Source organism: Macaca nemestrina, chromosome 11 (genome assembly GCF_043159975.1).
Source record: "Macaca nemestrina isolate mMacNem1 chromosome 11, mMacNem.hap1, whole genome shotgun sequence".
NCBI classification, from domain to species: Eukaryota; Metazoa; Chordata; class Mammalia; order Primates; family Cercopithecidae; genus Macaca; species Macaca nemestrina.
The window spans coordinates 105,395,248-105,420,235 of NC_092135.1; the positions used below are offsets into that span (position 1 = coordinate 105,395,248).

A 24,988-nucleotide genomic window follows, 5' to 3' on the forward strand; every position below is an offset into this window, starting at 1 on the left:
TGTATAGAATAGAATAATATAATTTACCACTGCCCTAATTTGTTGATTGACGTATTTACTTACGTACCATCTGTCTCCACCAATTCATATTTAAGTTTCGTGAAAGCATAACCTTGTCTGTCGTAGTCACCACAAGCACATAGAACAGTGCCTGGCACACAGAAGGTGTTTGAAAAATGTCTGCCAAATAAACAGAGTAATGAACAAACCAATGTAATCTTGGGCTAGTCACTTAAACTCTCTGAGCCTTAGGTTTTTCATCTCTAAAGTATGATCAACAACAACAACAACAAAATACCTGCCTGAGTCAAAATGTTGGCAAGAGTTTGAAATAAAATATGTATAGACCCAATTTCCTAGAAAACAGAGCCTGAGGCAGGGATCAAGTGCTGGTGTTTTAAGTAGGAGGTACAATCCCTAGGCATTGGGAATGAGGGAAAAGGGAAAGAAAAAACAGAAAGAGTGAGAAGAAATAAAACGTGGGTGGGCTCCTACACTGACTACTGCTTCATGTGAAGCCACAAAGGGGCACATCGGTCACTTGACAGGGGCATCCATTGGACCACACAGGACATCTTACATGGAGAAACTCTACCCTGAAAAAATGTATCAAGGGAGAACAGAACATTGGTCAATATTCACCCACTGGAGATTTTACCCCCCCACACTTCCATATTGCCTCATCCTTACCCACCTCTCCCCAGTCTCCCCTGAAATCAACTCCTCTGTCCTTTAGTATGACACTTCACCCAAGCCTGGGAGTGTCTGGAAGAGATGGAGAATCCAGATTGACCATGAGTGGTGAAACCCTGCAACCCCACCCAAAACCCTTTGGCTTCAAAAGTGACAGCTACTTCAGAACAAGCAACTTCAGTGCAAGCGGGGGCAGGGAAGGATGAGAGACTGTCATGCAGATGAAAGAATCCCACGAGGAAGAGAGGATGCACGCAAGATAGATTTGATACAGCATTAGAAAGCGGTTTAGAAACTGTAAAGCCGCAAACAATGAAAAGTGATGTTGTTTTATTGGTCTTCTTGGAAATGCAACTGTCTTTCCAACTCATAGTCTCTGCACTTGTATAAGTTTGATGAGCTTTCAACTAGACTGCACAAATGAAGCCTTCCTTGTTTCCACTGTTATTGTTGAAACAGTATCTCTCTGAAATAAGCCACTTCATCTCCTCATAAAAAATCCTTATATCCAAAATAGGATCTCTAAATGGATTCTGTTAAAGTGGGTTTTTTTGCTTGCTGTATTTAGTTTCTAGACTGCAGCTAATATGAGCAATCCATATGGAAGATACTTTTCAAGTTACCTCCTTATCTTTTGATTCTCCCTTCATCAGTCTGCTTTTATAACATCAGCTTCCTTGGGGCCATTCTTATATCGTCTACACAGTGATAAATTTTAACACACCTCCAACATGTCATTAAATGTTAATGGCATAGAGCCCATGTAATGGTCAGAATGAAGATTTTCCAGCCTGAAATGCCTCCATCAGCAATTACAAAACTTGTTGACATGTGGCCCCTTCATCAGGTTTTATCTACAAATCCAAGACCCATACAATTAGGGGTCAACCTGAATTGGGGTCAACTTGAATTGGGGTCAGCCTGAACTGAGGAGCCACATGTGTTCTGGACTTCGATTGCATTTCTGAGCTCAGCTGAATAAAATGCCGGGCACATAGTAAGATACATACACAAACATAAACATATCATGTATATAATTCATTAAATATGTTACCAAATGAATGACTTTAGTCAGTTTAGAATGGAAATGCAAAAATTAAAAGCAAAAGCACAGGCTCTAGAACCAAAGTGCATGGGTTCAAATCCCAGGTTTATCATAAACCAGCTAGTGTGACATTAGACAGTTGGCTTGACCTTTAAGTGCCTCTGTTTGTGCCTTGGTTTTTTTCTCCTGTAAAATCGGGATAACAGGCATGCCTACCTCACAGGTTTGTTGTGAAAATTAAAATGATGCCAGGAGTATAAGTCTTTTAGTCTAGTAAGAGTGCCTAGTGCACAGTGAACAAGGGATGCAGGTTAGCCTGGATGATAATTTCAACTGTGCTGCTAGCCACCCACCTGCCCATCCAAATCAGGAGAAGGGTGTCTCTTCAATCATGCCATCTGTCTTCACTAGTTCAACCAGACCCAGGCTTGCATATGTTTAAAATCGAGTATAAAGCCTGCGTTTTAAAATTTGTGTAGTCAAAAGGAATCTCACACTAGTCATGGCATTTTCTGTCCCTTGGTGATAGACTGTGTTTTTAAACATGGTGGTGTCAATTGATTTAAGTATTTTATTGAATAATTTTACTGTTCCTGTGCCCAGAGGCTTTTTAAAGCAGGGACCAATTTTTTAAATCAAATAGATAAATGTGTAGTCGTTGCACTTGAAATAAACGCAGCACAAGCAGTAAGGCTAGAATTTCCACTTGAGCTGTATAACTATTTGCCTAACAGCCTGGAGGGTTTCCTAAAATTTGGAGAAGCAGCAATGGGGACTGGTGGCTGAACTTCACTGCCACCATCCTAAGCCTTTTACATACTGTCTCCCAGGCCTGAAACCTATGTTCCCAAAGTACCTACCAGGATCTGGGCCACATGGGCATCTTCTTATCCTCCTGGGGAGAGGTAATCTGACCTTAACTATTTCTTAAGTCCCTTTAACATTCAGCTGTGTCTCTCCCCTCAATAGTAGAATAATGAATAATGAGTCATCATTTTAGACTATTCCTGCAAACTGTTGCCTGTCACTATTTTGCCCACTGTAAATCACCTTAATTTTACTACAAAATAGCTCTCTACAATCTAAAATACTAACTTTTTTCTTATGGAAACACTGCAATTAAACAAATTAAAAATCAGCATCATTAATAGTAGAGCATTTTAAGATTATATACCTCCTAATGTGATGCAATATGAGTGTACCACATCACTTTTGAAGGATGTTTAACCTAAATTGGACCAAGCCTAAGGGATAAAGAAAAATGCTATGACCCAATAGAAAAGAAACATCTAGAATGTGGGATGTTCTACAAAATAGCTGGCCTAGTCTCTCAAAAAATACAATGTTGTGAGAAAAAGAGAAAGAGAGAGAGAGAGAGAGAGAGAGAGAGAGAGAGAGAGAGAGAGAGAGGGCAGGGTCTATTCCAGATTAAAAGTGACTAGAAACACTGAATGGAATGCATGACCTTGATGAATCTTGGTTTGAAAAATAACAGGTATAAAAGATACTTTGGGGATAATTGGGGACACTTGAGTTTATTGGATGATCTTAGAGAATTACTGTTAATGATCCTAGAAGTGACTATACTAAAGAATGTTCTTTTTATTTTTTAAATTCATATATGTCTTTACCCATAACTGAAAGTGCTATTACAGTGCCTAAGTTATTTACAACTGTGCAATAATGTGTTGAGAAATAAATTATCTAGAAGGCAGCAGAAATACATTGTGAATGTATATAAAACTGTAGCATGTTCACAGATTTACTTTTTATATAATTACTGGTTCTGTAGTGTTTCAAGTTATGTTCTCAGAAAGAGAGACAAAATGCCCAAGATTAAACAGAAAATATATGAACCATATCCCAACACCAGTGTCCCCAGCATCCCCAGCCCCAGTCTGAGGCCGTCTGGGTCTGCAGCTCCATGGCAACAGGGCCGTGGCTGCGAAGGCACTCTCCTGACCCTCCAAACTGCAGGTCACTAAAAGGTTCTTATTTTTAGAAGATGCATATTGAAGTATTTAAATCTGAAGTATTACATCCAAATGGTTAGTAAAATATTAGCGGTTCCTGAATCTAAGTGGTTAGTATATGGGTAAATCATTGTACTACCTTTTCAGCTATTGTGTATGTTTGAAGTTTTTCATAATAAAGAACTTTTGAAATGTGAATTTTTTAATGTGAAGTTCTGAAACTATTAACAGTTTGGGCACTTGGAACCCACGTTTCTGCTTCATGAACTGAGGGCTGGAGGGTGAAGGAAAAATAAAGCCAGTCTTAAAACTTGGCTTCTAAGCCCTATTCAGTGCACTGTGTGCTTTCTCTGCACTCTTGCAGGAAATATGCGATAATTACTCTTTACATGTGTCAACATAAATAACAAACAGAGAAAGGCTCACTACAGGGAAAGACCTTTAAACTTGGGAATAAAGCATTGATTGCAATGGGAATTACACATACCATAGTAAATTGTGTGTGTATTCAGGGAAGTAAAGAAAGAGAAAGGGTTTTAAAGGAAAAAATGAAGAGGAGTACATAAGTGTTTTGAAATAATTATCCTTGGCTACAAAGATCAATAACAGGGTGATGCTAGTCTGAAGTTGGTCAGACAGTGGCTGGGCAGATGTCCTTGGGGAAATATTTTTTGAGTAAGGTTGTGATGGCCTTTGTGCAAGGTTGTGGGTTTTGTAGAGTCTTTTTTGTTATAAAACATACAAGCGTGAGACCCATCTCTTCATGGCCTTTCTTGGTCCTGTTTGTCAGGTTTTCTTAACATTAGTGACTCCATTTTGACTCTGACAACTTTCACACATGTAGTTTTTGCTATGCATTTGATGAGCAAAGATGAGGGACACAATATTTTATGCATACGGTGTATCTAGTCCATTATTTACTAGACTGAACCTCTAACATTCTCTCTCACCTCTCGTGATCAAATGTCACGTTTCCATACCCTTCCATAATGCAGACTTCCAAGTCCTAGACCTGTTAAAACTGGGGTCATCTTCCTGCGTTTCTCACAAGAAGATTAGTTTCTAAATTCAAGATGATAAAATTGCTCAGTACAATAATTGACAAAGAAGATACCTCTTGGAACTGAATAGATAGTTTAATCATTGTGGTGGAGGAGGGGACATTTACTTGATTATGAAATAGAGAGAAACGACGATTTGTTTAAATTGGCAAAGCCAGCATTGTTTGGAGCTTCTGTGTCTTCTGCAAGTCATAACCTTCAAAATTATTGTTGCAATCACAAATATATGAGGTTGACCATTGTGTTATTCATATTCTGCCTCTTCCTGGGTGTCATAACCAGAAGATAATAAAAACACACATGAAATTGTTCATAATCAGGGGTCAAAGTACAACGAAAAACAGGACCTGAACTGACTATATTTTGGATTGTTTTTATTTGGAGGATTTACTTCCCTGAAAAACACTTTAGTCTGCCAACTCCTACAAAGAACTCTTCTACTAAGAAAATGAATTACCACATTGCAAGACATCATCATATAATCTCATCTAGACCCCTGCTTCTGAGATACCTCACAATTATAGTATTTTATTCTTTCCTTTAAAACCTAAAAAGAAAACTGTGCACATTCATTCTATGTCATGTTTTCACTCTTTTGTGCTTTGGATTTATTACATTCTCACTGGATGACAAGCAGTGTTTTAAGTACCTAGAACAGAGCAGACAACATTGAAAATAAAGATTGCTGTTTCATGGATGTTACATTCTAGTGGAGAACAGAGGCATCTCAATAATAAACATAAAACACCGAAGCCTGGGGGTGTGAAGAACCTACCTTAGATATTGTGGTCCAGAAAGGCCTCTCCAAGGAGGGACCTTGGAGTTGAGACTATTCATCAGAGTTACCACATAGAGATCTAGGCAAGGGCATTCCAGATAGAAAAACCAGCTAATGCAAAGGTCCCAGGGCAGGCACAAGCCTGTTGGGCTTGAAGGGCAGAAAGCAAGCCCCAGTGACTGGAGCATGGTCAGTGACAGAAAGAGTGAAATGAAATGTAGGTCTTGGCTAGAAGAGTGAACTTGACTCTAATTGCATTGGGCAATTATTGGGGGTCTGGAATCAGGAGAGTGGCATGATCTGATTTACACTTGAAAAAGGCTTCTTGGGCTGACATTTATGATCAGAGACTATCTACTGACATTTAGCCCAAATTCCTCCCGCTGCAATTAAAGTGCATTCTCTCTCCTCACAGTGAACAGATGTTATTTGATGCTGATATCATCTCACATGCCTAAGGAAACATCAGATGGCTAATATCAAGATCGCCAGAACACTAGAATGAATGTAGTAAGAAGACCAGAGTAAAAATCATCTACCTGAATTACACTCAGAGGCCACAGATGAAAATGAAACCCATTTCCAGCACCTCTTTCCCACTAACGACCATGCCAGTTCTTTCTTTAATCCTCAAAAATGACCTTACATTCTCATTGATTCTCAAACTTCAACTCCCCACCAAGCAATCTGTGGCAACAGCAACCTTAATATCTCAGAAGACTTTCTCCAGTATTCATGGTCGGGATCATAATGGTGATATAAAAGAGTATTAAGATAGGACGGGTAGGACTTCTGGTGAAACCTCTCCCCAGCAAAACAATTTAACCGGTGATAATTATAAAAATCAAAATACATCATTTACAGTTTCTGGAAATTGTCCTAAGAACATAGGACAAATGGAAAAATATTCATTTAACATAATCTACCAAGTTTTATAAAAATGGCAAGTGTGTGGCATTTTAGCCATGACCTACTTCTTTAACTCTCCTCCCCACCCACTCAGTTCCATGTCACAGAAACTGTACCCTGACCATGAACAGCCAAGAAGATAGGGACTTCCTCTCCCCACAGCACACGGTCTAGGCCTATGGTTTCACCCCGGGAGGGGCACGTTGCCAGTGGCATTACTCATTCTCTTCCTTCCAGCCTGGTGTTGCAGAAGCTCTATTCAAGGCAGGCTTGCCCCAGAGGACAGGGCTCCTTTCCCCAGTCCTACACAATTGTAGCTCACTGAGAATCCTGGGGCTCTGATCACCCTTGCCCCAACTCACCCACAGGAGAAGTTCTATGTTAGAAAGGACAGGCTGAGAAGACCAGGGGCTGGCACTTCCTTCCCCAGCCGGCTTACAGAGCTGGAGTATAACCCCTAGATCTGGTGCAGTGGCACAGGGTACTGCCCAGGGGATGTGGTGACCCCCAGGATGTACAGCTCTGCAGCTCTGCCTGCAGGGGCTATTTGAAACAGAGAATGGAGAACTCCATGCCTAAGGATGTTGTCCAAAACAAGGGAAATCTTGGTGGAGAATAAGAAGAAGCCAGTAGCTCCAGGATACAAACAAAACAGCAGAGCATTCAGAAGTTCAATAGACAGAATCGGAAAAAGAGCAGCCAGGAAAAGCCCTCCTGGGATCACAGGCAACACAAGGTAGGATCCTCCCAGGCACAAGGGGCTTAAACACAACCTCTGACCCAACACTGGCTTGAAAAATAAGCCTTCATGACCCAGGGGTGACTCCTAGGAAGCCAGGCTTAAAAATAAAATCACAGCGGCCGGGCGCGGTGACTCACGCCTGTAATCGCAGCACTTTGGGAGGCCGAGGCGGGCGGATCACAAGGTCAGGAGATCGAGACCATCCTGGCTAACACAGTGAAACCCCGTCTCTACTAAAAACACACACAAAAAATTAGCCGGGCGCGGTTGCGGGCGCCTGTAGTCCCAGCTACTCGGGAGGCTGAGGCAGGAGAATGGCGGGAACCCGGGAGGAGGAGCTTGCAGTAAGCCGTGATCGCGCCACTGCCCTCTAGCCAGGGGGACAGAGCGAGACTCCGTCTCAAAAAAAAAAAAAAAAGCTTTGCTGCTTTGGTCGGGCGCGGTGGCTCAAGCCTGTAATCCCAACACTTTGGGAGGCCGAGACGGGCGGATCACGAGGTCAGGAGATCGAGACCATCCTGGCTAACACGGTGAAACCCCGTCTCTACTAAAAATACAAAAAAACTAGCCGGGCGAGGTGGTGGGCGCCTGTAGTCCCAGCTACTCGGGAGGCTGAGGCAGGAGAATGGCGTAAAAAAACTCGGGAGGCGGAGCTTGCAGTGAGCTGAGATCCGGCCACTGCACTCCAGCCTTGGGCGACAGAGCTAGACTACGTCTTAAAAAAAAAAAAAAAATCACACTCACCCTGGGCAAACTGGAAGATTATGGCATGCCCAAGACTAAGCCTTCTTGGGAGCAATTAGAGAAAGAAACTCCAAGCTACTAGTCCATGGCTGAATATGGGGGCAATAAACATAAATTCTCTGAATTATTATGGCAGCCTGTAAGTCACACACACATCCAAAGATAAAGAGTAAAAATATAACTGGCTAAGGGGGCTTAAGTACCACCTTTGCCCAACGAGTGGTTTATGTGGACCCAGACCCAGGAGCAGTCCCTAGGTAGCCAAACTAAAAGATAAAAACAAGGGGAAAATATCTAAGCATGGACGTCAGAGGTTGCACACTGTGGGAGAAACAGACATCACAGGATTAGTTCGGTCCAATCATTAAACAAACAAACAAATGACAAAACATACAACAACCACCACCAGTCCTGGGGGTTGGGAAGGAAGGGAGTCCGTGTCCACGGCTGCTGTAAAATATTATTACAGTGTCTAGTTTCAACACAAAATTGTGAGACCTGCAAGGAAACAGCAGTTGTGAGCACACATCTCCCAGACCTTGGTTTCAAATACCATCCTCTAATAAAAGGAAACAGGGTTTCTTGAAGAAATGACTGAAACTAGCACTTGGGCAGAAAATAGAAGATAAACCTGGAGCATCTTATAGTGCCAGAAAGTAAGGAAGTGCTAAAAGCAAACAAAACCCCTACATTGATAGGGGTATGTCCAAGGGGTCACAGAAGCCAACAGAAAGAGCTCCTAGTGGCCAAAGCTGAAACCATTTGAGCAAAAAAAAAAAATGAACAAAATAGTATTAGATTATAATCCACAGTACAAAATAAATATTCATGGGTCCATACTAATCTAAAACAATGATTGAATAAATAAATAAATGGGGGAGAAGAGCCAAATCTCCTGGCAAGAGAATTTTAGATAATTTATGTAGATACTCTTCCTTTAACGAAAGGACCATAAAACCCCAATCCTTAAATATGGACTGTTCATAATGACTTTCTTCCAAAGAGTACTATGGAAGAGGGGTAACTTAGTGTGGAGAAACCTGACAAACACTATCTCAGCTGAGTGTTCAAGGTAAATATCAACAGTGACAAATCATGTTGATACTATCTACCCTTCATACGATGTGATGAAAATGACCCATGACATCCATGGTTTTCCTTTAAACCCCTATAACACCACTCTACGTGTGAGAAAAACATTAGGCAAATTCCAAATTCCAATCGAAGAGCATCCTATAAAATACCTGACTGGTACTCCTTGATCTTGAAACCATCAAGGTTATCAAAAACGAGAAAAATCAGAAATCGTCACAGCCAAGGGGAGCCTAAGGAGACATGCAAACTAAATGTAACATATCATAAATCGGATCTGGGAACAAAAAAATAGGCGGCAGAGCGAGACTCCGTCTCAAAAAAAAAAAAAAAAAAAAAAAACAACTAAGGAAACATGGGGTATATACTCAAAAGAACTGAAACGAGGAACTCAAACAGATGTTTGCATGTCCACATTCACAGCAGCATTATTCGCAACAGCCAAAACGTGGAAACAACTCAAATGTCCATTGATAGATGAATGGGTAAACAAAATGTGGTACATACATACAATAGAATATGATTCTGTCTTTGAAAGGAAGGGAATTCTGACACACGCAATAACATACATGAACCTTGACAGCATGACACAAAGTGAAATAAGCCATACGCAAAAAGATAAATGTTATATGATTCCACTTACATGAGGTACCTAAGCAGTCAAATTCATAGAGACGGAAAAGAGAATGGTGATTGCCAGGAGCTGAAGGAGGAGAGAATAAGGACTTAGTGTTTAATAGGTACAGTGTTTAACGGGGAGATGAAAATGTTCTGGAGATGAACAGTGGTGACGGCTGCACAGCAATGTGAATGTACTAATGTCACTGAACTTTACACTTAAAAGTGGATAAAATCATAAATTTTATGTTATATACATTTTGCCACATTTCTTTTCAAAAACAGGAAATCTGAGTAAACTATGGAATTTAGTGAATAAGAATGTTTCTATACTGGTTCTTTAATTGTGACAATTGTCAATACCAATGCAAAATGTTAATAATAGGGAAACCTGGGGACAACATATACAGGATCCCTGCTATCTTCTCAATTTTTCTGTAAATCCAAAAAGTCCTAGAAATGAAGTCTATTTTTGAAAGGAAACATAAAGGAGAAATAGGGGGGAAAAAAGACATGAACATGAAACACAGAAAAACACTGGTATGGTTGGACAGATGTAAATCCAACCACACCAGTGATAACATTAAGTGTGACTAGATTAAACAATCCAATCAAAAGAAAGAGATATCTGATTGGATTTTTTAAATGACAAGATACAACTATATGCTGCTTACAGGAGACATTTTAGATTGAAAGATACAAATAGGTTGAAGGTGAAAGGATGGAAAAAGATACACAAAACAGATATACAAACAGCAACCACAGGAGAAATGGACTGGCTATACTAATATCAGACACAATAAATATTGTGGTTATCCTGTTTGCTGTACCAGTTATTATATAAACCCCTTCTTCTGCAGAATGGACCTTCATTGAAAATCCGGTTCAGACGTCAAGATAGATACCAGACCTACATCAACGAGGTATAAAAATCTTCATTACTTCTGTAGTGAGGCTTTCTGAGGGCAGCAGGGCAGGCTTTCCAAGCTTGTCCAAATGTGGGTTGAGTGAGTAGGGGAAAAAGACTGGCTTGGGGTTTCCATCATGACCAGGCAATTGGGGGAGGATGAGAGCTCCTGTGCACTACCACAGTAGAGATCTATTCACTTGGGTTGAGGGAACTCCAGGCAAGAGTATCAGCAATGTCTTCAAAGAAGCCATGAAAGTGTCCAGAAGAGAGGCCAGGCACAGTGGCTCATGCCTGTAATCCCAGCACTTTGGGAGGCTGAGGCGGGTGGATCACTTGAGGTCAGGAGTTCAAGACCAGCGTGGCCATTATGGCAAAACCCCGTCTCTACTAAAAGTACAAAAATTACCCAGGTGTGGTGATGTGTGCCTGTAGTCCCAGCTACTCAGGAGGCTGAGGCAGGAGAATTGTTTGAATCCAGGAGGCAGAGGTTGCAGTGAGCCAAGATCACACTACTACACTCCAGCCTGGCAAAAAAAAAAACAAAAGTCCGGAAGAGAAAGAGAATACATTAAAGATTTTCTAAGCCCTGCCTTGGCTTCAGTGCTTGAAGGGTCAGAAAGTCAGGTTAGCAATGTGGGAGAGTAAGAGTAGAAAGGAAGAAGAAAGCTGACCACACCCCCTTCATTGACTGCTGGCCGCCCACCTGTAGCAGGTCTGAGCTGCCACGCACAAACTGCATGATGGACATGAATACAATTTCAATCCCTCTTTCTAGGAGCTCTCCCAGCCCAGCAGAAGGAGTGAATGTGTGATGATTGAAGTGTGCAGAGAGCACTAAAGGAGCAACCAAGAAGATGACATTTGCACAGGCCCGTGATGAACAGACCATCTTCTGGTTGGAAGGAAGGCATGTGCAAAGGCAAGGTAGCTGAGAAGGCAAGATGGACTTAGGGAATTACAAGACATTTCATATGCATCCTGTGTTCTTGTCCAGCCAAAAACTGTTAGGAAATAAGATGTCTGCAAATATCAGATTATGCAAGACCTGGTTAAAATAAAAAAATTAAAAAAAAAAAAAAAAGCCTTTACCTGCAAAGAAACAGGTAGCCATGAAATAATAGTAAGCAATATTAGTGAATGGCATTTGCATTTATTAAAATTTCTTTTTGGAAGAAATATGGATGACTGGCAGGGACCAGAATGGAGACAGAGATAATAAATATGAGACTACTGTGATAGTCCAGGCAGAAGACAATGAAGGCCTGAATCAGAGCCAGCAATGATAGTAGATGGAGTGAGGGGGATAGTTTCAAAAGGAAGTGACATGTGAGGAGAAAGGTGACCTAAAATGTCTGCGTTCAGTGACTAGATAGATGGTGATACTGTTATCTAAGCATTGCCTGAAGAAGGAAAATGAACTGGAGTGAAAAATGATGAGATCAACTTTGGACTTGCTGAATTTGAAGAGTCGGCTGTAGCTGGGTGAAGCTGTCAAGTATCATGTTGGATATTTAGGAATGTGATCAGCACAGAGATCTGGTCTGGAGGTGTCCAGAGATTTGATTCAGTTGGCATGACCCCAAGAGGGACAGTTGAAGCCATAGGCATTGACGATCCCTGTGACTGATCCTGTCATTTGGGTTGAATTTCTTAAATTCTTAAAGATATGAATGCTGGCATACATGTAGAAAACCAATTTAGGCTTAGAAAATTCATCAAAAATATTCAAAATATTAAAATTAAACATATTATCTTACATTAACAGCAGTAATAATAATTGTTTCATATCCATGAAAGAGATGATATTGTTTGCATCTTTAGAATAGGTCTAGTTTTGCATCCTACTCTTTTGTTCAATTAAGAAAATCTGGCCGGGCACAGTGGCTCACTCAAGTCTGAAATTCCAGCACTTTGGGAGGCCAAGGTAGGCGGATCATGTGAGGTCAAGAGTTTCAGACCAGCCTGACCAACATGGTGAAACCCTGTCTCTACTAAAAATACAAAAGTTAGCCAGGCGTGGTGGCACGCACCTGTAATCCCAGCTACTTGGGAAGCTGAGACAGGAGAATCACTTGAACCTGGCAGGCAGAGGTTGCAGTGAGCTGAGATAGCGCCATTGCACTCCAGCCTGGACGACAGAGCAAGACTCTGTCTCAAAAAAAAAAAAAAAAAAAAAAGAAAAGAAATAAAGAAAAAAAAGAAAGAAAATCCTGGCAGGGCATGGTAGCTCACACCTATAATCCCAGCACTTGGGGAGGCCAACGTGGGCAGATCACTTGAGGCCAGGAGTTCGAGACTAGCCTGGCCAACATGGCAAAACCCCGTTTCTAATAAAAATACATAAATTAGCCAGGCATGATGGTGTACACCTGTGGTCCCAGCTACTTCTGAGGCTGAGGCACGAAAATCACTCGAACCCAGCAGGCAGAGGTTGCAGTGTGCCTAGATTGTACCACTGCACTCTAGCCTGGGCGACAGAGCAAGATCTGGTCTAAGAAAAGTAAAGTAAAGTAAATCTTAACCAACTCACAATTATAGGTTGTTGGGAATAGCAGCTGATAATTGATGGCTTTTCAGATAGTTCTGTAGAGTCCGAACCATCACAGGTTCAAGATAACTTTGGAGAGTTATCTTGCTGAGAGATGCCATCAGTGTTCTGCCAGATGCTAGATTTACAAGCATATCACTCTCAAAAGTGGAACGTTTTAATGTTTGAACTAGAGCTAATGGGAAATAAATTCTTAAGCCTCTTTTTGGGTGCATTTACATCTTGAAAGCATTTGTTATTATTTTCTTATACTCTTTTGCATGTGGTTTTGAAATATGTGCAATGATATACCATTAAGTTATTTTTCCAACAAGCCAAGACAATTACCTGTTAGAAAAGAGTAAAAACCTCAATAATTAAGCCAGTTGCACCACAGTTTAGTCTGCTAAAGAATATCCAAGAGCTCATCTTTAACGTTAAAATCCATGTAGGGTTTTTTTACCCTGATGGACTTGGTTCAATCTATTCAAGGTACTGAGTGTATATCACTGAGGATACATAATTTGAAAAAGCTACTTGAAATCATAGAAATGGTGTTTGCTGGAATTATGACATTAAAGGAAAACGGCAAGTTTTTTTGATGTAACTTTAGGAAGCAATTTCACAATACCTGGTAAAACTGAAGTTGCACATACCCTTGAATTCAGCAATTCCTCTTCTAGATATAAACTCTCCAGGAACTCCTACCACATGCAGGAGGAGACATGAACTATTCATTTCAGCGCTGTTTATGACAGAAAAAAACAAACAGCCTAAATGTCCATCAACAGAGAATGAATGAATGAACTGTAATAAATGTTTACTAAATGAACTTAAGCCTAAAAGTATCAACATGGATATATCCCCAAAAATTCATGTTGAGAGGGAGAGTTACACAACTATATTAGCGTATCATACCACTTACAGCATATTTCAAAACATTACAATAACCTGAATATTATCTGTACATCATATATATGCAGCAATGTTATTAAAACAATAAATAATAAACACCCAAATGAGCAGTTATGTCTATGTTACTCAGGAAAGAATAGGCTATGGAGTGTCAATAAGCACATCCCAAAATCCCATTGGCTTATAAAGACATATTCCTCATCTGATGTGAGTGTGATACGAGTCAAGTGGCACTTGTATCTGGACATTTGGGGCACATGGCCTGCAAGATGCACCACATCAGAGAAGGACGGGGGTGACCACCCTTGCTCTGAATGCCTTGATCCAAAAGTGGTTTCAATTTATATTTCTCTAGCCGAAACTTCATACGACCCCAACTTAGATTTTTTAGCGAGCTCTAACTCTCTGGTATAGTGGTAAATTCTGAAAGAGGAGGAAAGAAAATGGGTTCTGGGAGGAATTTATAGGGTCCTTTAACTGATTCTGAAATATTGTAACACTTTTTAAAAACCTGAGTGTACTATGGTGCATAAACTCTTGGTGAAGCTCCAAGGAAGCTTGATGAAGTTGCACTGCGTTGTTCTCTCTGGGTGCTTGTTTGTATTATCTCATTAATCTTTAAAAAACTGATTCCACTTCTTCCCTCATTTCAACACTTGTATGAGACCTTCTGCTTGGTATCCTGTGGACCTTTATAGGGTAAACACGTATTTTTTTTTTCACAGTATCTTGAAATCACAACATTCTGGCTGTGGTTTTGTCATATTCACAAATTTTAACTATTTCTTTCAACACGATCAAGTTAAGGAAGCATATTGTCAATCACCAGTTATTCTCTGGGAATAAAGTTATGAGTGCTTTGATAACCAGGTACGACCTATTGCATTCAGCAAGCATTGACTGTATGTCTTCAAGAGCCAGGCACTATTACAGATTCTAGGGACAAAGAAGTCTCATTTTCTCATGGAAATGAGAAAGGGGACAGATGGTAAACAAGAAAGCAAAAAGTAAACAAAATAATTTCAGGGCAATAAGGTCTGAGAAAGAAAAAAACAGAGAAATGAGATGGAGAGTTCTGACTCTGATTAGGAAACGGGCACCCTAGTGGCAAGAAGGAGATGGTCATGATAAAATCTGGGGAGAGAGTATTCCAGGCAGAAGGATCTTCTAGTTCCTTGCTGAACCCACAGCTAGTGCCCCCCCAGTATGCATCCTAACACTGCATCTCACAGTATGACTCCTGAAATAATTGTTAATTAAACAAAATCCTCTCTCCTAGTAGCATGGAGTTTTAGGAAAATATAACCTAAAGACATCAAGCACTTCACCCTTTCATGTATATGCCACAATACAGCCCGTTGATGTGCACAGGCAAAAATACCTGCTAGTCTTCACACATATGATTATGATTTCTCTTCCATTTTGTGTTCCATTGATCTTACATGTCTTCAACATGTGAATTGATAAAAAGAATTTTGCTGATGTCCTGTTCCCCTTTATTTCCAGGCATAATGTTTTAATCAACTTTGTTCTTTGGCTTCTTGACAAAAGTGTGATCTGTAACATTTTTCCTACAAAAAAAAGGAAATGTAAAATATGCTATTCTCTTCTCTACCTTTTAGAGACAAAATTACTCACTTATGTACCAGGAATTCATATTTTGCAGTTGTTCTGGAAAAACTCAAATGGCTTAACAGAGAGGATGTTGGGCTTTAAGGGGACAGGTACAAGAGTAATATTAATACTACTAAAAATAATTACTAATTACAATATTTATTATACATTTACTATGTGCTTAGTATTGCACTAAATGCTTACATGATTTAATTTAAACTTATTTAAATTTCATAACAATACTATGGGGTAGGCAGTATGATTAAAATTTTGCGAATGGGGAAATTGAGGCTTAGAAAGTTTAAATAATTTATCTGTGGCCACATGGTTCCAGAAGCAAAAGGTGAACCCAAGCAATCTAACTCTGTATCTGCACTGCAAAAATCTAACAAAACCATGACTATATCATGCTCTTAGATGAGGGTGGGAGGTGTAGAATTAAGGAGAAAGTCAAAGTTGCTGAAGGAAAACCAGGCAACAGAAGCAAAGAAAGGAGAATGTCAAGAAGAGCGATTTTTAGAAGGTGTTGATAGTGCAGCTGACCCCTGAGAGTGGGCACCTTCTTAATTCTTTCATCTCGCACCCTAGGCATCTCTCTGGCCTTGAGCTAGTCCTGGCTCTGGGGAAGTAGAGGACTAATAGAAGATGAAAACAGGCAGAAGGGGAGGATCATGTAGAACTCTGTGCGTTATACTCAGAACTATAGCTTTTACTCTGAGATGGGAAGTTATTGGAGGGTGTTAGGAGAGGAAATAGCATTATCTAATTTAAGCCCTCAACTTTGGTTGTGGGTTGATAACAGGGTGGAGGAGGGTGAGGGCAGAAGCAGTGAGACAAGTTAAGAAACCATTGCAGTAATTCAGGCAAGAATGATAGTAACTTGGACCAGGTGGCAGTGGGATGGTGAGAAGTAGTTAAACTCCAGACAGATTTTCAAAGTAAAGCTGACACAATTTGCTGTGGGACCAGATGTGGGAAGTGAGAGAAAGGGAGGAGTCAAAGATGATTGAAGCATTTACCTTAAAGTCAAGCCATCTGAAGCCTAACAAAAGGCTGTTGAACTTAGAATTTACAAGATGCTGGATGGCCTTGGTGAGAGCATTTCCTAGGGAGTGGTAAGGGTAGAAGTAAGATGGGACTAAATTGAGTAATAAATGAAAGATAAGGGAGTAGAAGTACTAAGTATAAACTATGCTGTGTGTATGTGGACAGAAGACTTGATAGTAGCTAGGATACCCTAGGTTAAGGAAAATGCATAAAAATATTCTTAAGATGGGAAAGAATTAAGTATGTTTCTGTGCTGAGAACAAGAAAGCAATAGAAAAAGAGTGATTGAGAACACTGAATACAAAGAGCAAACCTCCTGAAGAGATGGGAGTAGGAGTGATGTAGCCCAAAGCACAGGTGGAGGGGCCAGGTCTGGACACAGGAGGATTTTGAAGGGAAAGAAGGAAGAAAGGAGGGGTATGGCTGTCACTGTTTCTGGGGTGGGAAGGGAGAAATTGAGGGAGTTCCTCCCTGACAGGCTATACTTTTTTCTGTGAATTAGAAAGTAATATCATGAGCCAAGCGTAAGGTTGTTCAGAGTGAGAACAGTGAAAATTTTTAACATTCTCTTGGAATAAAGAAGCATAGGATATGGGCTGCCATGAGGACCTTGCAAAAGCTGGAGATTGTAAATATGTAGCTGAATCAATTCACATGGTTAAGAAACTGACTTACATAGCAGGAAACTGCTTATACAATATACTTCAATCCAATAACACAGTGGGTCTCATCTCTGTTTCGTATGAATTGATAAAACATGATCTACAGGGCCAAAGCCACAGTTCCAACTATTTAAGAAGAATGGTGCCCACACTTTTCCATTTAAGTTACGTATAGTGCAAAACTACATCAAAGCCTAGTGCTAAAATAGGTTTAGGCCAAATTCAGATTTATTTCACTAAAGAGCTCCATATCCTTTGCTTCTTTCACACACTGTTTTGAAGAATATATCTATTTCAGTTTTCAGTCTCGTCCATTTCAACATCCAGTTTCTCCGGCAGTAATAGATATCAAATAATCATGAAAAATTTTAAGCTCACTTTATTTTATATTTTATTTTATATTTTGTAAAGGCCCGTATCATTTGGTATTTACCTGAAACACAAATCTTAAAATTAAACTATTTTATTATTGAAACTTTTCCAGTATGCTTTTAAGATTTCTGCAAGTCTCTCCGTTTAAGAGATAACTAAATGTAGTAGAAAACTGCCTTATCATTGCGATAGTTGTATAATTTATTTTTTTCCATTGGACAATGTGCTTAGCAACTTGCACATTAAACCTTCTATTAAGATTATATTAATATCATAAATATGCAATAAGGAAACCACTCTGAAAGTTCAAAATAATAACAATAACCTTTCCCTCAAGTAAAACCTTTCATCTTGAGATCTCAATGCACTTTCCTACAAGCCTGAGTATCCTTGCCCAGCCACTTTTGCAAGGAGACAGTTAAAATGCTGCCTTCACTTTATTCACTGACTCCAAATGCTAGTTAGGCTCACCGGAAAGCAAAGCAGATGCCTAATGTAATCATGATTTTAATTCTTAACATTTCCTACAGCAGCATTTATAACCTTTAAGTAAACAGGACCTCTAGTCTGTAAAAAGCCCCAAGTGGATGTCTCCTTCTTCTTTGCTTTATTCTTTAGCCATGGCTAGGAAGGGGCAGAAGGTTGTAATTCTGGCAAACTCCCACACATGCAACATGGACTCACATCTCTCACAAAGAGATACGCATGCACACTGATGCAATCATGGCTAGAAATGAATCAGGGCCCTTGAGACAGGAGCTCATGACTAATGCTCTCTGAGGAGCCCAGGGGCAGCTCGGCGAACCAACTATATCCGGGCCAGCACAGAACAAAGTGCAGGTGAGCAATGAGCTATAGCACAGGGAGTGGGAGGGGCTGATGCGTGTGGTTCCAGGGCCTGGAACACATCCTCCGAAGGTAATTCCCATGTAATTATAGAGTGCCAAAAAGGGAAACTGAGCTTTGGCCTGGGTCATGCGTGCAAACTCACTGTAGGATCTACGGTGACTTCCTTTACTTCTCTGGGCCTCAGTTTTCTCATGTCGAAAAAGGAAGAAATTGTATAACCACATCAGAAAGACTCCTTTCTCCTCCACACCCTATGAAATACTCAGTCATTTTTTCCTGTTCCCTCAAGAGACATAAAGAATGTCATAAAAAGAAGTGGTGGGAATTGTTCTCCTAAAAAAATATTTTAGATTCTTAAAAACGACTGACAAGTTCTCCAGGTTGTTTCAGCACTACTTGTTCTGTTTAAAACACTAAACAAGCAGGAATAGTGGAGGAAAAAAAGTGTTTCTCTCTTTATCCTAAAGTATAGTCATGCGCTGCATAATGCTGTTTAGGTCAATGATAGACCGCATATGATTATAACACCATGTTTTACTGTACCTTCTCTGTGTTTAGATACACAAATACTTACCATTGTGTTACAATTGCCTACAATGTTCAGTACAGTAACATGCTGCACAGATTTGTAACCAGCCTAGGAGCAACTGGCTAGATGACACAGCCTAGGTGTGTTGTAGGCTGTATCGTGTAGGTTTGTGTAAACGCATTCTAATGTTTGCACAACGATGAAATCGCCTAATGATGCATTTCTCAGAACGCATTCTCATCATTAGGTGCTGTATCACTATAATGTCCACGGAAGACATTTTACCAACCCCTGTCCACTTCTGTGGGTATTTCTCTGACAATGTCTAGTCTCCTAGAAGTGCCTAACGTGGAGTGTGGAGTATCTTTCACCACAATGCATAATTCTGCCTAGTCACCACTTTCTCTAAAACCTTTATCCCCTAAAGCATCTTTTTCCTGGAATCACATCCCAGGGAGTAATTTATTAAAGAAATAACTGAAATCCATAAATTTGTCAGCCTTGTTTCTCACCTGAAGGAGAGGTAAAAAAGAAAGATAACCTTCCCCAGCTTGGGTCAGCTGGACCTAAATTGAAGGGGTCTTTAGAGCAAATATATGAACGTTTGGGGAAAGGGAGGCAAGGAAGGACCCTTGAGAGAGATGAGTGACTGCTCAGCCTCAAGCAGTGTCTATTACACACAAATATCCCAAGGTTTCCTGTTTGCCTTTGAAAAAGTGGGAGGAGGGAACAGATTGTCCCAAATTTTTCTTTTTAATTGATGTGACTGGAAACCAAATTTTTTCTACTGTGGAGGATGTCTGCAGTCTTAGTTACTCCCTTCAAATGGAAGAACAAAGCTCCCATGGAGGAACTGGAGAGAGCTGAGCTGAACTGAGCTGTAGGTTGATCACATTTCAAGGTTTGCTTGTAATCAATACTACTTTGGTCACCCCTAGATCGTTATTACAGAAGCCTCCCTACCAGTATCAGGATCCTGCTTTACTCTGTAGCCACTTCCTGGAGTTCTTCGAAAACTCTAAAAGAAAACAAAACCCAAACACATCACATCAGAAAGATGAGGCATTAAGAAGCTTAAAAAGCTTAAGAGGAAGTAGATGCTTGTGTAGGGGAGTTTTTAGATTAGGGTGAAAGAGACAGACATAGGAGGAGAGAAAGTCAATTCTATTTCCAAACAAAATGAGAAGTTGTTTTATTGAAAATTAAACCTATATCAGGGCCGAACCAGATCCACCAATAAAGTAGTACTCTTTATTACTCCTCAAGTGTTTGGCATAGGTATTTTCCACTTGCAGCTAGCGTCTTAACGGTATATCTCAAACAGACATTTGCAAAACCAAACAGGTGAGGGGCCATATTGACTCTTTTGCAGAATTCACATTCTGCAAAAGAATTCACATCCCTAATACACAGAAAATATGATTTATAAAAATCCACTATTTTTTCATAGAACCATTCAGGAGCACAGCAGTGATACAAAGTGAATATTCCTAGACTCTAACATAAAAAAAAAAAAAATCTAGTCAAAATGTATTGTTTTCAGTGTGTCGAAAGAAATTGCACATACATGTAGCAAACAACTTTACATTGAAAAAAAAATCTTTACTGTTCATGGATTAAGTTTTACCTAAAGTCCTATTACCTGCAATGGTGCTCATCCTACAGATGTTTACTCATAATCTATCTTGCTCTTTATAAATCGAGTCAACAACTATTACATGTCTTTTATGGACTCAAAATTTCAAGAACTCTGTGAGAGGCATACAAACAACATATACATAATGTGCAGTTATCCATGACATGGATTTCAACTGTATCCCCCAATAACCCAGGTTCTTTAGGTCATAAATGGATGGGCTTTATCTTCTAACAATCCACATCATCTATAGCAGATTTTCCAGATGGTAAGCAATGGAATGACTAACTGTCCAGGTTTTCTCAAGACTGAGGGAGTTCCTTGGATGTGAGAGTTTCAGTACTAAAATCAAGAAGATCTCAGGCAAACCTGGATAAGTTGGTCATCCTAGAGAGTTAAGGGAGAAATTACATCATTCAATTCTATCAATGTAGTAAACACATACTTGTCCTCTGCTTCTTCCTTGTCTTTCTTTCCCTCCCTTCCTATCCCATCTTACTCTCTTAGGGTAGCTCTATGGCACAGTGACTAAGAGCCAGATTGTGGTTTCCAAATAGATATGGGTCTAAATTCCAGCTTTGGCATGTCTTTTAAAAAATCTTGCACAACCGACTTAACTTCTCCAGTCCTGCTTCCTTACTAGTGAAATGCTGAAAATTATTAGGTTGTGACACATGAGAAAATGCATATGAAGTACATACCATCATGCCTGATACATACATCATGCTTTATACATGTTAGTCACTATTGTCTCTGGATCATGCCCTTACGGATACTTCCAGCTTCCAGGGTTCTGGTTCTGAGACCAATATCAGGGCATGCTATAGACCAACAGGAATTAAACCTTCCCACCGAAGTGCATTTGCAGAGCCATATGCAAATCAATCCTTTGACATTTCATTAATGAGAAGGCAAAAAGTAGGTGCAACTGAAGGCAAGAAGTAGGTAAATCAAAGCAACATCCTGATTACCCACTTTTCCAACTTTTCTCATCCAATCTCTTCAACCAACCCCCTTGCATTATTGTTCCCATGTGGTTGACACACAAACACATAGAGACATACACATCAAATAAACACACAGAGGCACACACATACACACAGAGGTTTTTACATGGCTGAGCTGGGAGAAGCCAAGTAAAACACTTTTTCCTTTGTTTCTAGACTATTTAGCAAATATGAGGAAAAGGATGTGGCACTGAAGAGGGGACTCAGAGAGACAGGGCCAGTGGGTGGAGGAGGAGAGGATGTGCTGGGAAGAGAATATGCAGAAAGGAGATTTTTTTGGGCCACAGAGTTTTTGCTAAAAGCAGCTAGGAAGCCCCACAGCTCCAGTGTGTGTGAAATCCTGGTAATTTCCTTGGGGAATCCCGCCTCAGAGAACCTCTACCCCGAGAATTAGAAGGAAGCTAAGCTAGGTGAGTTTCCAAATGGAGGGGGTGGGTGAGTGACTAAAGGCCTGAAGACCGGCCCAGAAGTTTCCCAGTGGGCGTCCCCTGGCTGCTCTGACAGCCACAATAGGAACTCGGCCCAGAAGAGGGGAATGCCGAGGCCAGGGACGATTGCTAGTGTTTGCCTTTGTCTCTCAGCTTCCTGTGTTTGAAACGAAGGCATCCGAGGCTCTCCGTGGCCACTCTTGCCTGGGATTCTTTCCTCAAGAGGTGTTCTTGAATTTATGAGAACTGCCAGGAAATGGCGTGAGTCACGTCTTCTTAGCAGACAATATTCAGCTTTAGAAATTCCCAGAGATATGACTTGTTTATAGGAAAGGAAACAGGGCTATTCTGAGCTGCCAGGGGAAGAGGAAAGCGCTGCTCATTTTTTAAAATACCGTGTTGAAAGGTCATACATGCGGCCAGAGTGCCAGCAAGAGCCCAGTATAGACACTGATGTTAGCAGTTCATTTGCCTACATTTCAGGCGATATTTTTGAGCATGGCATTTTAAAATGCGAGTTCCATGGCATTGAAATTCCACTCCCAGTCCTAAGCCCAAAGGCCTGAGCAGGCTCCGAGGGGTAGTCAGTGGGGTGGAGGGGTGCAGCTAAGGGTTTGTTAGGCCTGGCTGAGGGGAGGGGAGGAGCACATACAAAGACACCATCTTTCTCTACTTTCTAATTTCACATTTCTTGAGCATCCGGCTGATTTTTGTTCCCATATTCCATGTTCCTTCCTCTACTGTCTTCTTGGTGTGAACAACTGCCATGTCCATTGTCCTTACCTTAAAAGATTGTTCAAAGCGGCCAACTTTGGAAGATGTGTCCAAGGAGAGAAACTCGGGGGAATTCCTACTCCTGCAACCCTTGCTTCTGCATTGGGCCACTTTCTTGTACAAAAAGTTTGGTCCTGAAATGTTTGAACTCATGAAGGCACCGTTTACACATCTGTCACTGTTAGCAGAGCCAGTCAGCTGACCACAGGGATTGATTTCCAAGGAGAAGATAATCCACTGAGTATTCACTGATTCAACAATAATTAGTCAATGTGATATTTTCATAGATACCACATCTGATAAAATCAACACCTTTTCCTAATTATAGAGTAAACATTTCAATAGGAATAGAAGGATGCTCCTTCAATGTGATAAAGATGCTCTTGGCTTAAAGTAAATAAAGTTTATAATTAATTGGTAAACATTGAAAATCAGAAACAAACACAAAGAATGTCCTTTAGTATGATTATCTCTGTTTGGGGTTTTTGTTTGTTTGGTTTTTGGGGTTTTTCTGAGACAGAGTCTTGCTCTGTCACCCAGGCTGGAATGCAGTGGCACGATCTCGGCTCACTGCAGCCTCTGTCTTCCAGGCTCAAGCAATGCTCGTGCCTCAGCCTCCCGAGTAGCTGGGACTGTCAGCTAGCATCACTATCACTTTAGATTCTCTGGTTAATGCAGTAAGTTACAAAAACAAAATGAATAAATTTTGTGAACTAAGGTACTAAAGTACAAGAAAATCACACAAATACAATCTGAAAAAGTCAAAAGAATTAACTAAAAGCTTTCTTAATTTAAATAAGGAGTCATAAAGTGACTTGGAATAAGATAAATACCTAAAAGGCAACAGTATTTCTATATAGTGGCGATAACCAGATAGATAATATAAAGCGAAAGAAAAGCCATTCAAATAGCAACAAATATAAAATATTTATAAGCTCAATAAGAAATGTATTAAAAGTTTTAAAACCTTGATTGGGGGATATATTTTTAATAATTAAGAGGAAGAGTTATATTTCTATTAGATGGAAAAATTCAACATAAAGATGCCAAGGCTCCTCAAACTTACTAAAATAATTCTGTCTAATCCAATGGGGCGTTTCTTGGAGGTCATTAGAATGAACATTGACGAATTGCTAAGCTTAGTGCTTATCTTATTAAAAACATTCAAATCTATAAACAGGAAAACTAGCCAAATACAAATATTCTTAGGGATCAGCCTTGTAAGATATCAGAACCTATTGTAAAAACTGAAACTGTGCATTTGATGTAAATATAAAAAGAAAATAATGAAATCCCCTGAAACACCCTTTTATATATATGTGTCACATTTTACAGATGGCCTCATAGTTGACAAAGTTTTCCACCTGCATTATCTTTTGTGTTTCAGAATCATGCTAGGAATCAAGTCGTATTACTATCCTCAGTCTTAGTTCTGAAGAAACTGAAGTTTCTTCAGTTGTGGCTTGACCAACATAATAAAACTAAGATAAACCCAGACTTGAACCTAGATTTTCTGACTTCTCTTCCCAGGCCTCTTTTCACTACATTGATATCACAATACATTGGAGAATATACTTTTTTTAACGATGCTGAAATTAGGGGGAAAAAAATGTTTCGGCTTGCTCTTACACCATGTACTCCTGCTAACAATAAACAAACAAAATCCTGTAGTTGTTTGATGAAACACAGAGACAGGACACTGAACTAGGGTCTGTGTCTGTGGTTGTCCCTCACTGAGCCCACTCATGAAGTGCGAAGCTACAATGCTTCCTATTCACCTCCTCCCGCCCCACCCCCACCCTATCAACCCCATCCACCCCAGATGAATTCCTTATTGTCACTAAGATGCAGCAGTGCCCAAAGTGAAATTGAAACTCTCCAGCAAATTACTGTTAAAAGAAAGTGTAGTCAGTCTGTTTCTGCGGAGGGGTTGGATAATTAGAGAGTAACTGATTAGGAGCATACAGTTAAGAGTGAGGACAAACAGGCCGGGCGCGGTGGCTCAAGCCTGTAATCCCAGCACTTTGGGAGGCCGAGACGGGCGGATCACAAGGTCAGGAGAT

At 40.3% G+C, this 24,988-nt stretch overlaps 2 long non-coding RNA genes across 2 annotated transcripts in view; one reads left to right on the top strand and one right to left on the bottom strand.

Annotated features, from left to right (window-relative positions):
• LOC105468011 (uncharacterized) overlaps positions 1-13,315 on the top strand; it is a 29,180-nt gene extending 15,865 nt beyond the window's left edge. The window contains exons 2-4 of the long non-coding RNA XR_011610000.1: positions 5,966-7,195; positions 10,516-10,578; positions 11,341-13,315. This is a non-coding gene — a long non-coding RNA (uncharacterized lncRNA). The remainder of the gene's footprint in view (positions 1-5,965; positions 7,196-10,515; positions 10,579-11,340) is intronic.
• Positions 13,316-13,397: 82 nt separating this feature from the next.
• LOC139357203 (uncharacterized) lies at positions 13,398-20,446 on the bottom strand. Its single transcript, XR_011610003.1, has 3 exons — positions 20,044-20,446; positions 15,389-15,578; positions 13,398-13,837 (listed from the first exon to the last, which is right to left on the bottom strand). It is a non-coding gene; the product is annotated as an uncharacterized lncRNA (long non-coding RNA).
• Between the last annotated feature and the right edge of the window lie 4,542 nt (positions 20,447-24,988).